Source organism: Chelonus insularis, unplaced genomic scaffold (genome assembly GCF_013357705.1).
Source record: "Chelonus insularis isolate UGA/USDA-ARS -01 unplaced genomic scaffold, ASM1335770v1 contig_94_pilon, whole genome shotgun sequence".
Taxonomy (NCBI): domain Eukaryota; kingdom Metazoa; phylum Arthropoda; class Insecta; order Hymenoptera; family Braconidae; genus Chelonus; species Chelonus insularis.
Window position 1 is genome coordinate 3,174,888 of NW_023276783.1, and position 22,425 is coordinate 3,197,312.

At 28.4% G+C, this 22,425-nt stretch overlaps 1 protein-coding gene across 4 annotated transcripts in view; it reads left to right on the forward strand.

Annotated features, from left to right (window-relative positions):
* Rab26 (RAS oncogene family member Rab26) overlaps nucleotides 1-22,425 on the forward strand; it is a 164,452-nt gene that overhangs the window by 51,109 nt on the left and 90,918 nt on the right. For 3 of the 4 annotated variants that reach the window (XM_035092595.1, XM_035092594.1, XM_035092593.1), the window contains 2 exons: nucleotides 1,662-1,706; nucleotides 9,757-9,809. The gene's annotated coding sequence lies outside the window, so the exon portion shown is untranslated. Of the gene's footprint in view, nucleotides 1-1,661; nucleotides 1,707-9,756; nucleotides 9,810-10,673; nucleotides 10,892-22,425 lie in introns of those variants that run through there. The other variant, XM_035092598.1, reaches the window with a different exon arrangement.

The following is a 22,425-nucleotide window of genomic DNA, read 5'->3' on the forward strand; positions in this document are numbered from 1 at the left end:
TAACTACCATAGCTATCTTAACCATGCAGGCAAGCGAAGTATTGCCATAGTAACAATATTATGAATATTAGAGATTAGATAATTAATCTAAGAGATACAGAATTATTTTCACAATATTTTTTTCAGTGTAAATCAAAAACTGTCCATGAATTTACTAAAAGATTGTTCGAAAGACGTCGTTACACTTGTCTTCAACAGTAATTTCCTCTTTATTATTTTTTACAAGTGCGAAGAAATAATCAATTGTGTTTCAAAAACTAATCAGCCAAAATTGATTTCAGTTTTATTTTACGAAAGCTGCTAAAATTTGATTGTTTTAAATCGATGCAAACTTGTATTGATGCTACTTTATTGAACGTAACAATTTTCTCAACAATAAACTTTAATTATATTAGAGTCAATCAATTCCAATTTTTTCATTTAAATTATTCAGGTTCATTTGTTTTTTTGTCGTATTTGATTGCATTTGGATCGATCAATTTAATATTATTAGTTTTAAAAAGCATTTGTATCTAGACCCAAATCTACTTTTATGATTTTTAAAAAAAATAAACATAAATTTTCATTACTCCTATGTCTTCGTAGAATTTCAAGAAATAATTATTTCCTATTTATATGTTGTTTTCACTCAGCAATATAGCCAACAGAATTCAAAGAAGAATTTTAATGTAAGATTGGATATCGAACTTAATGTCGGTTGGCCATAATCAACTCAAGTCTTATGTGTATTGCATACTAATTGGATGGGTTTTATACATGGAAAAGAAAATCCAAGTACATATCTTAGGCTTTATTATTGCATAACACTATGAATTATTGAAGCATTCGAAAAGAAAAAAAAACGAATATTTGCTTAAATTTTTTAGCGTTTCGAGAATTGAATAGTTAAAAAAAAATAATCACTTAAAATTATACTGTAAAAATAAATAATAAATATAATGAATTTTAAAATATGATTTAAAAATGAAATGTTGTAACATCTTGTAACGACTCAACCTATTATTATCTAATTTTAAAGCGTTTTCGAGAATAAACATATGCATCATGCATTCTTGTGCTACTACTTAAAAAGTTGTTGGGTAGGTATTCAGTCAAGCTTAGTTATATTATGCATTAAAACTGTCCAGTTGAATTTTCGAATATGGGAACCAGCTAAGGATAAAGCAATTCTGTCTAGTCATATTGTCGGAAATGTTAGCCAGGGACTGGCTTCATATATTAGGGTGTTATACTAAAGTAGAAGTAAGAACAGACCAAGTTACTTTCACTGAGTTTCTACAAGACTGAAGATACCTTGCCCTAAGCTAGTTATTTCTTTTTAATGATAGTAATAATCGTTCTCTCTTTTTTTCCGGCTGATAATGATTTTTTATGACTCACAATAGTATTTGTCATTAGTTCATTCTCGTCATGACTAACACATTACATTCTTACATGTATTTGTACTGGTAGGGCTGCATCTAGGGTTTAGAGTTGTTCGAAGTCAATGTATTATACATTCAATCCTCAAATTTCCTCCATCGTATAAAACTTTATATATTTTTTTTTTATAGTAAAGTCTGGAATTTTCGATGCATAAAAAACATTAACTAAATAAATATATCCTAAAGTATCAAATTACGTATGAAATTTATTAAATATACTTTTTCTTTGTATTTCAGACTCATATGACGCTGAGTAAATGAATATTTAGTTCAATTGATCATGTAAGTATTTGAAATTAATACATTAATGTTATTTATTTGAAATTGTGCATCCAAATGAATATTAATTAATTTTCGATAGATATTTACTAAGTACAGAATCAATAATATCTTTCAGTAATTCAAGTAAATTTTTATTAGATACCTTAGCATAGATTAAATGTTTCAATAAGTTAACGATTGAGTTTATAAGATGGATAAATATAAAAAATCATTTAGAAGATAGAATCGATTCTCGTTGAAAGAATTAAATATTTTTTCAATTAACTAAACGTTGCTTTATAGGAGATAAAGTATTTTAGTGCATCTTAATTGTTTATTTGTAATTTTCCGTAATTTTAACAATTTATCCATCATCTGGACGGTGTCCAACTATTGGGCTATTCACCCTACATCGATCGCTTGTGTGTAAAATAAAATTTAATTGAAATAGTTATTAGTGAAGCTAAAATTAGAGTGATTTTTATTAGACTGAGTCGTGTCTATTTGTGCTTTAATCAGTGGAAATGATCAGAATTTTTTCTCTTCATATGATTCCAACATATCGAAAAGTGTTATTATCAGACTCTCAACTTCTCCGTATAGCACCAGCGTTCAGAATTATATTCAAGATATAAATAAATATATTTTCCAAACTTCAATGAATACTCCTATTAATTTTTGATGAAGGTTGAAATCGGACTCCAAGTCATTATTGAATTTTTGATGTAATCCAATCCACGTAGTTGGACTGGAACAAAAAATAACAAAAATGTAGCATTTATCGGCATAATGTTTCGGAGTATATAAAACATAAGTAAATTTTTAGAAGAAACACTGTGTTTATTTACTTTTTCCTGAAGGCAATTAAGCGTCAGTGGGACGTTTATAATAGTAGCAAACAGGGTCGCGTGATTCTTGGATGCCTTTGTACTCAGCCGCTTGGTTTGTTCTTCGCGGGCTTTTGTACCTCTCCTTCTTCCGTTCACGCGAGTCTTCATTCGCAGTGAAGCGATAGAGCACAAAGGATGAGTGAGAGTGAGAGCGAGAGGAGAATAATGAGGGAAAAAGGAAGAGTAAGAAAGGGGAAAGATGAGTGGACCACGAAGAAGAGGCAACCGGATTGTGGAGATGAGGGTATGAGAGAGAAGATATGAGTTGGGTTTAAGCGTCGCCGCTGGCGGTAAAGTACGAGAAAGAGAGCGGGGGAGTGAGACGAGGATCGACGATGAGATGAAGGAGAATTATTTCCATCCTTTTCACTCTTGTACATACCAAGTAGTAGGGGATTCAGAGTCGAGCAGCAGAATAGGAAGGGGCTTGGTCTTATCGCATCGTAGAATCGCAAGACTCGCACGTACGCCAACCGCACGGTCTAACTCCAACTCTCAATACGATGTGGTTTCGATACACGACTGAGTCGTGTCGATTCCAACTCGTTTATTTCTTTTTTTCTTTCCTTTCTGGATACCTGATAGCTTCGAACTTGAACCATGAAAGACGGCGATTTATTCAACGTTCACTCCACTAAATTTAGCATAAAAAATTAGCACAGAATCTATCAATTTTTCAAACTCTTTCATCATCAAGAATTATACCTTTCACGGATGAAAAAATTATTTCGATGTATTTTTTTAGCATTACTGAGTAAAAAAAATCGAATATTTAACTGTTTAAATACTTTTCGAGGATAAATTAGTAAATATTTATTGTTGGTAGTGATACGAACAATGGTAGTTTTGTAATTGCAAATAAGTGAATATTCGCTGTTTTGCAATGCTTTTTGAAATATAAATGAAAGGTAGTCTGCTCTAATCTAACCATATCAAGGAATTGTTAAGATTTTCCTTACTCCAAAAAATCAAAATAGTTGGATTTGCTATATAAAATTACAAATTTTACAAAGTTGAAGTCTTTTTTAAAAATATGAAAAGATCCAACTGTGAGATTTTAAATATGACTTTTCCCATAACAGAAAATATTACACTATTACAATTTCGTTCAGTGCAAAAGAAACTTACAAAATTTATTGTGCTCAAAGTTTGATAACAAAACTTAATTCTGATAACTGTTGAATAATTTTTAGACTCAAAATTAATACTTGTTTTATTGCTTTAAATTAACAACTTTTAAACAGAGTGTTTTAATAAAATATTATATCACAGTACTTTAAAATCTTATTTTAATTACGAATGGTATAAAATATTTTATTAAAACGTTTTTAATATTTTAATTCATTCTAAAATTATTTTTTTTTTCAAATCTAAATTTATCTGCATGAGTAAATTAACAAATATAAAAATATTTGGTGTTAATAAATTAAAATAGAATCGTTCTCCGTTGATTTTTTGTCGATTGAGATAATACACCGTTTTGTGCATAATCGACTCCGAAAGTATGATTTTACTCATCCACCAATCATCGAAGAAATAAAAGAGTATGCATTCTTTCAGCACTAGATAGTGTTCAATATGCATAAAAAAAATTTAATCACGTAGTTTAACAATTCAAGCGAATGCATTTTAGTTGACCTTGAGATGCCCTCTTATGATAACAACTTTGTATTCTTTGAAACAATTAATTAATCAACGAAACCATTTATTATTATTTTGTTCTGAATATTGAATTTTAATTACAACAGCAACAGTAACAACAATATTTCAAGTAAACAAAGTTTATATTTTGGAACAAAGATAATAAAACGATTACATTTTCAACGGTGCGGCACATTTACCTAAATTAGTATCTTGCTGAAAGTTCATTAAAAGTACTAATAAATTAACTCTTATTGACAAATACATCTGAAATTTTTTTATAAACATGTACAGTAAAGGGAATTAATTAACTACATTCACGAAAATTTCGCAGTTAAGAAATGTTAATAATGTCTGCATAGTGATAAATAGGACATAAGGAATAAAAGTCCGTTATTTCCGAAGGTAAGTGAACCACACGACTGTGTAGATGGCTATAAATCAACAAGTACAACGGTGTAGGTCTTCACAGTCTGGTGCCTTCGCATTGGTCGGCTCATTCTGCACACCATTGGACCCACGCACGTCGTCAACGAACGACGTATAAGCCGAAAAGGCTAGTGCTAGTAAAAATAAAAGGACATCTTGAGCATAATAAACCAAAAGATAAATTTTACATTCAATTTTTAACTCAGTTCCCATCTCTTAACTCTCTTTCGTATACTCGATAAATCATTGAGAACAATGCTAATTTTTATGCAGTAAAAACTACATTCTTTATTATGTACGAGTGAAGATGTTTTCAGAATGCTTTCAAACATTTTTTTTTTTCATTTTATTTTTGCAAGTTTGCATAATGAATTCAACAAGGTAATGACATTTCAATCACCGAGATTGAGTTTATTTTTAAAAAATGAAATGGATTTAGTTGATTAAAATGGATGACTCTGTCCTGGTTATTTTCTTATATGTATTAAAAGCAAGTTGTACGCCTACGTTTGGTACGCACCGTACAATTTGTCACTTTGATCCTTTCATGCTTCATAAAGTTTAATGAAAGAGACGAGACTTATGTAATATCTTGAAAACTTAGGAGCTTCTTGATAAGAGTGATTTCATTTTTTATACATACACATGATAATAAAGATACTGCAAACAAATTCTTCCTGCTGCAATCAAGATAAGTCTCCTTCACAATCAAGTGTTGTATTCCAGAAAACCTAGGGTGTAATAGTGAGAAATCACGCGTGGGCGGGCCCCAACTTCAGATGATTTGAATGGTGGAGAAGAGCCTGAGAGTCTCAAGACGGATTTTTTAAGGAAAAGAAGGACAAAAAGATAAATGTATTATGTGAAGAGAATGCGATGAAAAGAGAAGGAAAAGTGAGAGGCAAACGATGCTGTCTGGGAGGAGAATTATACTTGCATGAGCTAATCCTCCCTCTGGCCCTCCGGCCTGAATCGTAATTAAAGCGTGCAAAGCTTTCCTACGATGCTATTTTATTGTTCGTTACTTTTCCTAAACAATTATTGAATTATTATTCTTCTTGCTTAAACCATTTTTTACAACAAGGGTTACAAGTTTTTGTCAAATAGATAATTATTTTAATTTTAATGGTTAAATATTTTAGATGATGAGAAATTATTAGATAATAATAGAAAAAAAAACTGTTTGAAGAATTGAGATCGACATCTAATCGGTTTAAGATCTACTTGCTCACTAAAATATTATTTTGTTTGCAAAGCGTTGTTACGTCTAAATTGTTATCAATTGTCATAAAACATATTTTTACATCTATCATTTATTAAGGAAAGAAGTATTTTTTGAATAAAAGTGATAAGAAACATCGAATGAGAGGATAGATTTTAAATTTTCTTTCCAATGTGGCAAGAAAAATCGTGGCTTAAAGCCCGAAAATAAAATCCTTTTTCATTTCATATGACTTGAATGACAAATCACAGAGTTGTCTAATTGATTGATAGGATTGAGAATAAGTACCTCATGTCCATTAAGGCTTAAATAGCATAAATTCATATTATAATAATTTTAAAGGCCTAAGTGCTCTTTTGAATATATGTTGTTTAATTGAATATCAGTCCTTTTAAAATAATTTTATAGTTTTGTTAATAAATCAGGTGATCCTCATAAAACCATGGGTAGTAAGATTCACTCCAATCGAGATGAAACATGCTGAATGACCTATCATTACCCTAAGAAAAGGAATGAATAAAAATTACGCTTACGTGCCATGGAATGGTGATATGCTGCAAAAAATATTGAAATTTACTCCGAAAAATAATAAAATTTATTCTGAAAGATGCAAGTACAATTTGCCTTTTCATTTCCTGAAAATTCCTATTTTGTGGCGTAAATTTTTCTATTTTTGCACGGTTATCGCGATTACACTGCACGATAAGGTAATTTTTACTCGATCTTTGACTCCATTTAGGTTCATTATTTCAAATTCAAACATTTAACTTTGAAATTATCAACGTCAGTAAATGTAATGAAGAGGAATTTTGTTTTTCTACTTGTTCGTGTCATGTCCTTTCAATAAAAGATTTTTTTATCATCCGTACGGAAAGAAATTTATTAGAAAAATTACCATTAATTTGATGATAATTTGACGACACTGCAGAATGATGGCAATAATTACTTTACTGTATAGTAATTTTTATAATCATGCTGCAGTGTCACTAAATTCACCATTTGAATCAAATTCAACCTCACTACCGGCAAAAAACACGACAACGATATGCTCCGAAAATAAAACGAAGCGGAACTCCAAAATAATTCTTAAGAAACTCCGAAAAATTATTATTATAAAAACTTGTTTTATTTTTTATTAAATACAGTATATATTTTGTATTGAACGAAGGATTGAATAAAAGTTGGACTGCTGTGCAGGATAATCGTGGTACACTGTACAGAGAATTTCAAATTTACCCTAAAAAATTGTAAAATTTATCTTTCCTCTTTGTCAGAGTCCTTATCTTGCAAGATGTTTTACGATTTTACAGGGTTAATTTTTCTATTCACGTGCGGTGCACCATAATTACTACACACCAAGGTAATTTTCATTCGATTTTTCCTCTCTTTGTAATTTAAAAAAATTAATAAATGCTTTTTTCGATTGAAAATATATTGTCTAATCAAAAGTGATATTCAATGATTGGTACAATCATAGCATTTTGGCATAAAGATGAAATTTATTGATGAATTATTTTAATTATCAATAAATCCTTTTCCCTGTGCACTTGAACTTTTTAGATTTATACAAGTGAATCCTTTGTTTACGGATCCATTGCTCATTTGTCCGTTGATTGTTTTCCATGGAGAGTGTATTCTTGAATGAGTGTTTGTTGTTCAAGTCAATATTCACATAAACAACCAATGCTTGTTTACTTTAGACAATTGTAAATACCGACTAAAAATTCAAGCATTTAATCAAGTATTTGTCTGAACGGTGAACAATGTATCTAGGTATTTACAAGAGACATTTAATTAAACCTAAATATATCAATTGATTATAATAAAAATTTAAAATTTACAAATAAATTAACACTGTTTCATTGATTTAAAAATGTTAATAATTTACTTTTCACTCTTTACCACTTGATTTAATGTTTTTATTAACTTATCTTAAGAATAAAGCGGCATAATTTCGCATTAAATGTAGGGTTTTAATCGACGAAAGTAAATTCATAATTTTTTTTTAATTTACGGCAACTAATTGAAACAAAATAATTTTAAAATTACAATATATTACATATTATATTTCCAATGAATATATTTATTGGAGGACAAAATTGTATTTTTTATCGAAACATAACAAATTGGATTTATTCACAATAAGACATAATGCTTGGACAAATATATTTAATAATAAATTTTTTAAATAATGATAAAAATTTCTTTGAAACATGATAATAATAGATTGGATAGCAACAAAGAATAATCAGAATTTTTTTTTATAATTTTCCGTCGTTATCGTATAGACTCAATCAGATAGAATTTACTTAATGCAACAGAATGTATTGTTCTGTTGACGATATTTACTAACACGTGCCGATGAGTTGTTAACAGTTATGCTGGTGTGACACATTTGCCTTGTGGAGTGGAAGTACAAGATAAATTACATTACGTGAGTTTTCCACGTGAATCCTTTTCACATATTTCATATATCAGCTGACATTCATACTCTTCTACTGCGCAGTCTATTACTGTTATTTACTCACATAAACATGTTCAAAAATTGGGTTTTAAAATTTTTAGGTCGTTACTTAAAATTTTGCCCGTTAAAAATGAATTTGACAGCAATCTACATGTGATTTTTTTTACTTTTGAAAAAAGAATAAAATTTTTTATCAAAAGATTTATAATGATTAAGAAGATTCTGTTCTATTCCATACATTCTAAAAACTTGTTAATTACTATTTGGTACTTGTTGAAAAAAAATGTCATCATTGCAATTATAAAGGAGGGAATAGCTTAAAAGTTTATTAATAATAACATCTTATGTATCATTGGTTATTTACTAGATGGTGGTGATTATTTATGTGCAACTTTACTCTAGTAAGAATCAGCTGATGGTAAAAATTTTAATTAAGTTCTTACTTGAAGTATCAAATTCATTTTAATGTTAAGATAGTTATATGCAATTGTTTAAAAATAAATATGATAAAAGAAGTCACGTATGATAGATAGATGTAGAGAATGAATTCATATCAAATCTTTGGCATGAGACCAAAATTTCTAAAAAATGTATCATCACATTTGTAATTCCAATATTGATTGATTATAGTTTATCATTTATTAATTACTGTTATTCGTTCAATCATTTTTTGTTTCATTTGTTTTTTTATAAAAATTTCTTCATATATTGTCTAGTTGTTCTTTCTATATTAGTTAATACATTTTGTAGTAAAAAAATTAATTCCCATTCTGGTAAAAGAAATATTGACAGACTTCTGGCCTAGTTGTAGTTAACTGTTACTGGGCTTACTATTGTTTCTACCAGAATATTAATAAATGTTCAAAGAATTCATATTATTTGTGCTTATTAGTTGTCTTCTTGAAAGAGACTACCATTTGTTTCGAGAGATCACAATATCTCTGTGAGGGATCGAACTCCTATGAGAGATTTTGCGAGACGAAAAATGGTGTATAGAAATGCTGAAAGACTTCGATCAACTGTGGGGGATTATTTCGGATTCGATATTTCAAAGATTGAAAATTTCATCCTTGGTCGAGATATTTTTTAATAGCTACAAAAACACAATGATCTATATTTACGTATTGTTGATCTTACTATTAAAAAGATCTAAAACTTAAAGTCTTATGAATCGCAATGTTTTTATGTTTAATAATTTAATAATTATTTCTAAGCACAAAAGTTAGTAGTAGATTTTTGGAAAGAGTCATTTTATCTCGACAAATTATCTTGTCCTAGTTTTCCCCATTATTTAACTGCTATTAATACATTACGAATTCGTAGTGAAATTTATTCTCTGAATTGTATAAATAAAACTTGATGTAGATTTTTCATTGTGTGTGATATTGTTTTCGTTATAATTATCCATTTTTTTTTTATTTTTAGGGTCAGACGATTCGTGTTGGTAAACAAAGTGAGGGTTTCCACTTCATTGTTTGGTGAGTGTAATTAAGTCTTACAAACAAAAAACAAGCACTTCTCGTGACTAGCAGACCTAGTTTACAAATATTTTTCTCTTTAATATTAAAAATATTGGAAAGCATAGTAACAAAATACGTGAAACATTTTATTTAAATAAATAAAGCATCGACAAATATTCGATGATTTATTTTTTAGCTTCTTTATTGTTATTATTTAATAAATACTAGGCTATTATTTCGATCTATCATTATAAATGATGGAACGAATCGTTCATTAAAATTTCGAAATTCCTGAATTTATAATGACATATAAATTATTAATTAATAATTCATTAACTTTACTAAATGTATTATATTACGAGTTATTATTTTTCGTTTAAAAGCTCAATATTATCATTAAACTTGTAACGAATACATAAGAATAGATTTTTTAGCATCATAGTCAAATTAACTTGAATCAAACGGCTAGATGGAAAACATATTTTAAAGCATGCAGTCGTAGGGAGTGACATAAAGAGGGGGACAAACCACGTGATAGCCTAACACGTGACGCATGTTATAAAACCGGCTACGGCGTTTCTGCTGTACTCGGCTTTATCAACAATGATTGCAATAATAACAGGAAATATAATTTGCAGTTTTTATAAATGCCCTTAAGCTGTTCCCCCAAAAATTCTTACCACCAGGTAAATTGAAAGCAAGCCACATTTATTTTCAATTTCGATAAAATGTTGTAAATATAGATATGAATGTAGCAGACTGGTGTATTTCGAACAAAACTTTCAATTAATTTAGTGTAATTATTTTCAAGTGGTTGATGGCTTATTTAAAATAAGTATAATTGTGTGATTTTTATGTGTCGTGTCTAAAGAATATGTATACACAAGAATTGATGTCAGGAGATAGCATATAAATGACATGTTAGGTGTTATTTGAGGTCAGATGGTTATTGCAGTTTAATGCAAGTTATTTTTACTCAATCAGACTATTGGAACAAACTATACAATCGCGTCCATCACAGTGTTTTTTATTCAGGTTGTTTTGTCGAGAGCGAGAGGTATATTAATGTGACCTAAGGTTTTAATAGCTAACTGTACTAGGTAATCATATATTTATACAATTTACTGACACTATTAATTACTTGACAGTTTACAAATACCTTTTATACATACTCTATCTAATTGTTCCTAACAGTAAAATTTTTTAAAAAGGACAGGTCTTACTTAATACTTGCTATGAACAATTTTACAAAAATAAATTAAAAATTTGAACAAAAAAACATAGTTAAAATTACTTTTAAGAGTAATTTTATTTTAAATCCTTCTGATACAAATCCGGAACACAATTAAATTTAAGAGTAAGGACTAACGACGTCACTAGTGAATTACGTCATCAATATCAGACGTCGTAAATGTAAACAAACCCACATGATTAGGGGATGTTCATTAATTAAATATGAAGAACTTATTTATTTAGTTAAATACATACATAAGTAAGCTATAAATAAATTTATTTTGTCTATACTCCAACAAAAAATAAAATCAAAATACAGAATTTTCTGTTGAGGATAGTGTTGGACCAGAATATAAATATAAGTCAGTCAATTGAAATTGTTTGGTGACTTTATTTAATATACATATATAAATGTGTGGTCTTTACAGCAAGGCTGCTCTAGTTTAATTGAGAACTGTTTACATCTTTCAAATGAAGATAAGGAATTAGGCTACGCGTTAGAGTGTGTGTAAATGTGTTTATTATATTAATTCTCTAACATATCCTGTGGAGGGAATGTTAAGTAGATTTGTGGGGAACAAAATTTTGTTATACAAGAAATGCGAAATATGTAACATGACAAGTAAATATATTAATGTCAAATATATTATTACAATCTCTAATGAGTCGGTAGTTTAGGAGATTGACTTTATCTTCGATACAGAATTATATTTTAATTATTCTTTTTTATCAATAGCAAATACGATACAAATTACGATATTATTCCGGAAAATTATAAACTAACAAAATATTCTAGCAATTACAGTTTTTTATTTTTTTCAGAAAGGAATTTTCATTTTTTATCATAACAATAGACAATAATTTTTCTCTGGGAATGGTTCTTTTTTAACTTTTAGAATCTTAAGGATTACAAGTTTTCACCCCTGCTGTGTTGCTTGTAGGCGTTAATGGGTTAACTGGTCTCTGTGGGAGTGACCATCGATCCTTACGCAGGTTGTCTATTTTAGTTGAATGCAAGAATTTTTTATACCAGATACACTTATTACTTAGATTGAAATTTATAACCATTGATATTTCATTACATCGAACAATAAATTCTCATTGTTCATAAATAATTGAAAACAACTGATAATATGTCTTAATGAGAGGAAGCCATTATTTTTGTTCCTACTTAATTATCAACTTGACGACCTCTCTTCTCCGTTCATATCGGAATTAAACATTTTTTTTAAATAATTGTAATCAGAAAAAAATGTTTAAATTAGGTATAAAAAGGTTCTTTAGAATTACCATGATTAATGTATAACTTTCTCAGCATGTCTGATTTGAAAAAATGATATTGATTGATTAGTTTGATTCTAAGCAAAAAGAAAATACCTAATGATTATATAAAATCTTCAAAACTATATTTAAAATATAATTGTATGAATTAACATTCGTTATTAAAATATTAATTTTATGTATTGATATGAATTTTATCCTCGTAATAATCTTGTTGAGTGTTCATTGATCGTTTCCGTGCTTGAACGATTACTCTCTGCTTATTCAGGATAAAATTTTCAGTCTCTCAGCGGGTCTGAGAATCTCTTCCAATCTTTCTGAGAGTCTCTTAACCTTTATCGTGCTCAATTTCATATCTCTCGGATTTTTTTTGTACGATTTTTTCGTGAAGATTGAGGTATTTCATGATCCATAGGTTAGCCATAAGAGCTAGCTATATACAATTTTTAAAATAATATGTCGACTCAATAATAACTTTTCCATATCTATCATAGTTCGGCCAAAAAAGCGAGCTTACAAATTAAATTGTTTATAAACAATTTATTTAGAACCAGTAGTTTTATAGAAAATAACCGATGGATTCGGATTCTAAAACTAAAAATGTATCAAAATAACTAAAATCGAGTTAACATATCATTTAAACAATTGTATACAACTTTTATGGATCATTATTATTATAATACTCTACAATGTGAACTTTAATTGTTATGTAATCATTCTATATACTATAAATATATATATGTATAGATTCTTACGCCCTCTCCAATCTTCAAACCTCCTAAACGCATCCCTTTCTAATTTTGGGTCCACCCCTACACTTATCTCAAGACAACACTCTTGAAGTAGTCACTTATCTATCTACTCTTGAATGAGTTCTTCCGTTTTAAAATTATGAGTCTTTGGCAATTGTTCATGGTGAGCAGAATAATTTCAATCTCTATTTTTATGTGTAATTATCAATAAAGGACTTTTGTCTCAAAACTAAACTATTATTTTATCATAGGGACATACAAAATAATTGACAAATGTAAGTTTTTCATTAATTGTAAGAAGCAATAATGACTCAGTCCAGGCTCACCATTGAACCAAGGTTGAAAACCGTACTGCAAATTCCAAGATTTCACAAACGTGTTAAATTAACATGCGTAAAGTGTGTTTAATGTAAAATGTCCGTCAACAAACTATACATGATTTGTAGACACTATTTACACGTTTCATAGTGTGTGAAAAATCTATAATTTGTTTATGGAATTTCATATTATTAACACTTGGATTTGCAGTGCAATGTTGAGTCAACAATGTGCTAATCTTGTTTCCAAAGGAATTTATCTCTCACAGAATAATTCTAGTTGAAATCTCAGCGATTGTAGTCTTTTGAAACGATCTACGAAGGTCTCTTTACGGAAAATCTGCCAGATTAGACCTAATCTGATTTATTGATACCTCGGATGGAAAAATGTTGATAATCGGATCTAGAGTGTCTGACTTTCGTGTAAATACCTTATGGAGTTGAAAATTGCTCTGAAATTCTTCTGCTCAGAATTCTTTCAGATGTTCTTTTGGGCCTCCAAGTAGAACAAGTAAAAAAGATTCTGGACTGAAATTGAAGCTCTGCATATAATCCTTTTTGTCTTTGTTTAACTTCTTTAAAGTCCAAATTCTCAAGTAGAGGTAGGCAAACTTTGCTCAATTGACTTAAAACCGCTCATCATCAGTCCAACAAGTGAGCGAACAAGGCATTAGGCATCAAAATCTTTGCAAGTCTTTCTCTCTGTAGCTTTCTAGAAATCAAAGTTTGCTCTCTTTTGCTTTTGGGATCACAATATGTTCTTCAGGTATACGCCGAACCCTTAATAAGCCATCTTCCAACTTCTACTGGTTGCTTTACAGATCAGTCTTTCATTCAGAGACTCCGAGAGACTGAAATTTCATTCTGAGTATTTATCCGAGAAAAATATATCAGGGAACTAGAAAGACTCAAGAGTTCTTTGGATATTTCGTGTGTAAAAATCAACTGCTACAATGTTTAAATACAAGAATAAGCAAACACATTTATATCAATTGTTAATTAGTTATTTATATACTCAACAAGAAAGCATCAATTTTTTATTTCTTAAGTAATAATTTATTAAAAGAGTGGCAATTCGCGTTCATAAATAAAAATGATTTACGATCAACGTCGGAGGTAAAACATTTTCATAGAAATTGAATACATTTTTTATTGATTATTAAAATGTTAATTTTATATAAACATAAAAGTTGTAACTATTTTAAAGTTATATCCATAAATATCCATAAACTAATTTAGTAAGCAATTTTGCAATTGTTCGTAAGGTAAATTTCTAAGAAAGTTTTATTATCATCATACAAGAATTTTTCTTTAATAAAATATATTAATGCATGGTAATAACTTCTATTCACATAAAAAAAATGAATGAAAAGATGTATCATGTATTAAAATTTATTTGATGGTACGTAGCAGTAAAATATGTAAAACAAATTCCTTGTTGTAAGTCTTTACAAAAAAAAATGATAATGCAGCAATAATAGTTGATAACTTCCTATAATATTTTGTTGGAAAAATATTCTAGTACCGACAAGAGTAAATAGTTTGTTGCAGATATATTTAGAAAGAACTTTTGCATCAATAGGTTAAAAGTTTTATTTTCAAATGCTAATATGAAAAACAGTTGTGTACGTCTGTTGGTTAAATTCCTAGAAAGATGCACCATGCAGCGTTTAATAGTATTCACGTCACCAATGTCATTTTTATTAGGTAATATTTTGTAACTTTGTAGATAAAACATTAAATAGGAATAAATTATATAATATATAATAAAGTTAAATGTTTCCTTGCAATTGTTGGATGAGTAGTAAAGAAACTTACATTTACATTGATTCTTACGTTTTATAAGAAATAGTTTAGTTGTTGAAAACAAATATTAAAAGAACGAAAAATGATTCTAAGAATAAATTTTTCATCATCATAAAATAATTTTATTTAATAAAAATTTAAATATATATAGGTATAGCGGAGCTAACTCTTGTACAGTGATTTCGATCACTTAGTTTTGAATTGTGATGAGTAAAGTACTTATAGCATTTTTTAAACAGTTATTTTATTTATATAAAATGAAAGAATATTATTTTAATGATTTTTTTCTTGTAAAAAATCAAATTTTACAAAAATATTTAAAGAGCATTTAAAAAGTACTTAAATAAATTTGACAAAGAATGCTGATATGAACAAAATTAGTTTTTCCCATGAAAATTATTAGAACATTTTGTAGAAATCTGTCGAGTATTTTCCACGAATTTATCTAGAGCGTGAAAGAAAAAAAACATAATTTAACTGATACAAAAAAAAAGGATTTAAATTACTGTGTGCTTAATAAAAGCGAAAAAATTTTCTACAAATTTATCAATACAAGGCCACACAGCCGCAAAGAATCTTTGAAACAATAACAAAGGATTAGAGTAATAAATCTGTCATCATAAATAACATCGTTACTCTAGTATTTTACGTGGAATATAAATCGAAGGAAGGTTTATTGATAAATACTAGTTTATATATACACAAATGAACGCAATATAATACTCCGAATAAAGTGTGTATTTTAAATTCTTACAAATGTTGACTACTCGAATACACACAATTATCAAATTTACAAGTACTAAATATATCAATGAATCAATTCATTTTTTATTTAAATTTATAACACAATATTTTTCTTCTTAACTGGATCAATTATTTAAGTCTCATTGTATTTTGTTTGAAAAAGCTCCAATGGGATACACTGAGAAACTTGTTGATTGAAAAGAATCTAAGCTGCTGCGGTAATTTTTTACTCCAAAATTTTGTTCCATAGAAAACTTATTTATACAAAGTTAAGAATGATGAAATGCTGAATGAAAATCAATAAACGTCATTCAATCTATTAGGCTAATTTACAAATCCTTTTGTGATAAAGAACACAAATAATTCTAATTGTAAGATTTGTGTAGCCATTATTCAAATACGAACTGATAAAGTTCTAATTTACTGGCGTTATACCGGAATTGTTCTTGTTATCTTATCTTCATGTATTTAAATATCAGTTAGTTGAAATAAATCAATGACGATTACGGCAAATTAGTGCTTAAGACTGATTTAATCAGTAATTGACTAGGCATCAGAAAACAGTAAATAGACATAATAAACACTAATGTGAAACAATTCTTACTGATTTAGTCTAGAAAGGAACATTGATTGTGTATTTTCTGGATTCAAATCAGTAAAAGCGTACACTGAGAAAAATATTGAGTTACAATTAACATTTTGAGGGATAATTGTTCCTTTGAAATGATGAAATTTAATTCAAAATACCTACATTGATTGAAGAGATGCTTTATTATTACAAAACGCTAGTGTAATCGACTGAAATAATTTTTTCAACTATTAAAAAATATTTTATTGCATTGAAATAATATTAATTACATTAAAGAAATATTTCTTGACGGTAACCTAATAAGTCGTACCACACAAAGAGAAGAATTAGGTAAAAATTATTCTATGATTCTGGGTAATCGGGATACCCTGCATAGACAAAGTAAAATTTATCCTGCAAAATGGTCAAATTTTCTCTTTCATTTCGTAAAAGTTGCTTACCCATAAGATAAATTTTACTCTGTGCGGTTTACTCGGTTGGAAGTGAATTGCAGGGTAATTTATCAGTAGCTTCAGTTTGTTCCTCGATTAATCAATGAATTTGTTTCGAAACGTGTTACAAGTGTCTACAATGTTAATCAAATGGATGACATCATATTTACATACTTTTTCTGTGTTTGAATAAAACACTTTCAAAGATTGAGATTTGCTGTATTGTTTGTACTTTCACCAGTTGGATGTAATGGTGGTGAGTAGAGATGAACGTTAATGCTTATCTTCTCCCACTTGTTTAATTCTAATTTAATTCGGAAGACGAATTATGTGGTTCCATACCTTACTTTATTTTTATGCCATTATCTGATACATCTGCAATATTATGGCTTATCTTCTTTTCCTTATTCTTTATTCTATCATAAGTTTATTTTAAAAGACTAAATGATTCGATTAAAAAATGAAATAAAAGTCTTCAATTCATTAAGTACATATGCTTTAATTTCAAGATAATATTTCTCCTTCGTTTACATATTCTGTGCACATTCATTTTGAATTTACATTTAATTTCTATTAAAGAGAAGAAAGAAAAGTTCAAATCAACATAATAAAGTTTAACATGATTTTAAAATCGAAATTATGAGTTTGTCCCTTTAATATTTATTACATGCATCATTATGGAAATGCGTTGCATAAAAAATCGAAACGTACACGGGCAAACCGTAAAATTATAGCATCACACAAATTGCCCGTACAAACCGCACAAAATCATTTTTCCTTCTCGTCACGAACTCAAATTATTGGCTATCAAAGTCCTACCCGTTAATTGAATGCTCTTTACTTCTTCCGTCATTTATTCCTTTTTAATTTTTTCCATTTTTTTTTTCATCATCAGAAATATATTTCATTTTAATTAAACTAAAATTGGCATTCATCCAACGATGAAGTTAAATAATATTGTAACTAAAGTGACGATGAGTATATTCAATTTTATTTTGTCTTTTTGCACGTTTTGTGTCTGGAGAAATTGAATCCAGCCAAGCATGGAAGGATTTATCGATACAAGGCATCTCACTATATAGTCGATTTATTGAGCAAATGGAATTAAAGTCCATTTGCGGAGCAGCCCACTTGCTGCCAATTACAGCTCTCTGACGTAAAGCCTGTGCGAGCAAAGAGGATGTCTATAAGCTTTAAAAGTATGCGAACTAAAATCGAAATCATTTAGGCGGCAGGATTTTATTCTGATCTGGTTATTTTTAGCAATCCCATAATCTTTAGTTTCAATTGCCAACACATAAATATTAATAATGTATTAATATTGATAGGTACTTTTTTACGAACAGAATATAGACTTAACAGTATAAGACAAATCATATTCAATAAATAAATGAGTATTGCAGATAATTTATGATAAAATATTGGTAAGTAATATATTTATATGTAGCAGGTAGAGTAAAACAGCATCATATAATTGGCAATATTGTTGATTAATAATAGACAAATTGTAATGAGAAATAAAAGTTTTAATAATCAGACCTGGAAATTAATATTACCATTTAATTCATTAAAAAAATATACTTGAAATATAATAATAAAGAACTTGTCATATTTTTATAGTCTTTGATTATTGATAATGAATTTATTTATATTTGACACTAAAATAGTGAAATTAAATATGTTGCAATTAATATTTGAGAATATTTAATTAATTATTGAACAAAATAATTTGATTATTATATTTAAGATTCAGAGAAAGAATTGATAACTATACGTGTTCTTTTTCTAGTGTAAACAATGAAAACATTTGTGAATAATGATGAAGTATCTTCTTGAATTATAATCTACGTATTCAGAAATTTTGAAACATTTTTTTTAGCAAAAATGTGTAGATAAATGTAGATTTTTTGCATGTTTGAGATGTAAGTGGATTTAATGTTATAATTTGATCAAATCCAATTCGATTTATTCGTTACTTGTTAAAAGTGTTTTTTTGCATATATAATTAACAATTATATACATTTTTGTATATTTCTTTCTGTAATAAATTTAGTTCATTGTTGGAAAAAATATAAATTCATTGTTGTTTTCACCGCGACTTGATTGTTTTCAGTTGGGTTTTAATATTAATTATGATTTTTACTAAAAATGTTTTTTAGTGAGTGAAGATAAAATTGAGGCATTTTTACCAAGCCAACTAAAAATTACTTGGTTTTAATAATGGCAATTCCAGTACATTTAACTCCATGGAAAGTTAATCAGATAAACGTGTCAAGTTATCTTTATAATGTTTCTTTTATATACATCTAATAAAATTATGTATCATCAGAGTAGAAATATTAGTTTGATATTTAGGTATAAAAAAATTACCCCGTAGAATAGTGAAGCTTATCTACACTATTTTTAGAATTAAATTTTACTCAATCTTGTTCTCTGTGTGTATTATACGATTTTAGGTGAAAATGAGTGACAAAAATGGCTCCATACCATCACAACTGTCTCTTAATATACCTTTCATTAATAAAATATAATTAACTCAATTAGGTTCAAAAAATAATGAGTTAATCTAATAAAGAAAACATATTCATTCAAGAAAGATCCAACGGATGCTTGATGATGGTAACTGTTAACAACATATAATTAAATATCAATCGTTCAAAATGAAAAAGTTTCATGTCATCAGTTTAAATATACAGAAAAAAGTAATGAATAAATTTTGGGAGTAATAAAGTGAATCAGGAAAGAAAGTTTTTGAATGAAGAATTAATTGGATGGTAATTCAGATGGAATTTTTAAGAGGGGTTGTCACATATATATCACTAATGGAATTAGTAAAACTACGAAGCGTGCCACGACTATTGTACGTAGAGGGGTAAGGAACATATAAGTTAATAATGCGAAAGAGAAAGACGAAACTAGAGTATCCGTTTAAATACAAACCCGCCCTATTTCACCCTGGAGAGTGCGTGCGAGCTTCTCTCATTTCGATTCGTCTCCCCTGTCTCGCTCCACCTCTGATTGACTTTATCCTGATTTTTGACACTCGTTTTATTCGGACTCATTGTTGGAGTAGTGTATTTTTAACGCTAAAGAAAACAGAAAAAGGTACAAGAAAAATTACTCATCCGGTTATTTGATTTATGGACGGGTTAAAAAATCTCATATTTCTATCACGTCGGATCCAGACAAATATCTATAGCAGGCAATAAATATTTTATTGGTTATTGAACCATCAACTTTTGTTGAACGCTTCATAAAGTCTATTTGGATTATCTAGGTCGAATGATACACGTGATTATAAGTGATAGTGTGCAAATTATTTTTCAGCTTTTGTGTTATTTTGTTTTTTAATAAAAATTATTGAGAATTATTAACTGATGAATTGAATTGGTCCAATATTTTTATGTATAGTTTTTTATATCGTTCAATATTATTTGATTAATATTCCTTTTTTTTATCTTTAATAGAAGAATTTTTAGCAATGTTCATTTAACGTAATAGAAATTTATTTATTATTACACTGAGAATAAATAAATTGATACTTTTTCTTAAAAAAACTCCTAGGAATAAATTTTTAAATTATTAAAGCTTCTGTTCTAAAAATGAGAAAATATTTACTGTTTCATAATGACTTTCAGTTTTATTTACTGATTCATTTTTCAAAAATAATGTGCGTGGATCATTGTGACATTTTGATAGCGATAACCGTCATTATCAAGCAATCTTACAATCTGAGATATGAAATCCGCAGGCTTAAAAAGAAATTCAAGCCACTTAATCTGTCGTTGAGATTTATAGAGTGAAAACCAACAGGTTTTTCGTTCGCTCTGAAAGTTAAAAATAAGTCAATTTTAGCATTTAAAAAGCATCCAAATAATTCATTGTTTATCCTAACAAGTATTATAATTAATACTAAAATAAATCGAAAAACAAATTTATTACAGTTGATTTGAATTTTGAAATGTTGCGTGTTTTGAGCGTTGATGACCATATTCTATTCCCCTCGCGTAAAGAGAAACACACCGTTCCATAAGACAGAACTCAAGTTAATTATTTATTCCTAAAGCTTTAAATATTACTTTCTATTGTGGTTGTCTCTAAAAACGACTACAATACAGAAAGTAGAAATAAATAAAAATTACTCCTAAATTCAGAGCCATCCGGGTACCGGGTTAAATTTTACCCTGCATGATACTAAAATTTTAAGATAGGTAAATTCTTTTCGTGAAGGCTTTATAGTTTATACATAAAAATTTATTATTAAACACACTTAAGATATGTTATTTTACTATACTTTAAATTTGCAGTGAAGAATAATAAATTCGATGCTTTTATTTATATATTTATGGGATCGTAGCTTCCAAATAGGTCAACTGATCCCATGAAACTTTTTTATTTAAAAACTGGCTTAATTCGGATTGTTCTTAACTATGGATATTTAATGAAAATTTGTTCAGTCGTTCAAAGATCATCACCAGCTCTTTTTCTAGTTATTGTAAATATTCAAACCACGCAATGGATATTTGTTCATGTTTAAGCGTTTTTTAAATTTCGAATTTAATATTTTATTCCTAATAAACGATTCCTGTATACGTACTTTCCGAACTTATAAATTTTTAGGATTGAAATGAGTACAAAAAAACCTGAACCACTGAAACTATTTCCATTAATATTTAGTAAATGTCGTTTTAGTTTTTTTGAAATATTTTTAAAGACATCATTTATATTAGCTGAGATATAATAATCAGCTTGACATAACACATCGATTTCGGAGCAAAAAAATTAAGACATCTTTTCGATGACTAACTTTTTAGTTGAGACATTTGACGCAGGTTGCAATGAAATTACATCATATGAAACTAAATTAAAATATCACTTGAAATTGGATTGAAAAATCCATTCTTAATATTTATTTAATTTTTTACAGTAGTTTTTCAATCAAATACTCCAAATAGTAATATAAAAAATCTTCTCAAAAAGGTATCTTCAAAAAAGTAGTTGCTTGTTCCCTGTTACTATTATTTTTATCTTCTACAAGCTATTTAACATAGTATATATTCTCTTCTTACAAGCTCTAGTTTTTTTTAAAAGAAAAAACTCAACATTTGTAGTGTAAATAATCTACCAAAGTAGATAAAAAAAAGTGATGATATTTTTAATAATCCCGCGCGACTACACAATATAAGGGGGACTTGTTCTCCCTCTAATCACTTTCTTGCTCTTTCTAACCCGCTCAGTTCTTATGAATCAACGGGGGGAAGGCGTAACCTAGATTGCTGCTCACCGAACTATAATATTACGCGAACGGATCGGTTAGCTTGTGTAACGGGTGTCTTAAAAGTAAATGACTATCATATTACAAGATAAAAGGGTTCAATTTAAATCTATAGTATCATCCTATTTAAGAATTAATACTTAATTTATATATTTATCGTCAAAGGTTGAAGATATCCTCGGACATATGTCTCGATTTTCTCCCTA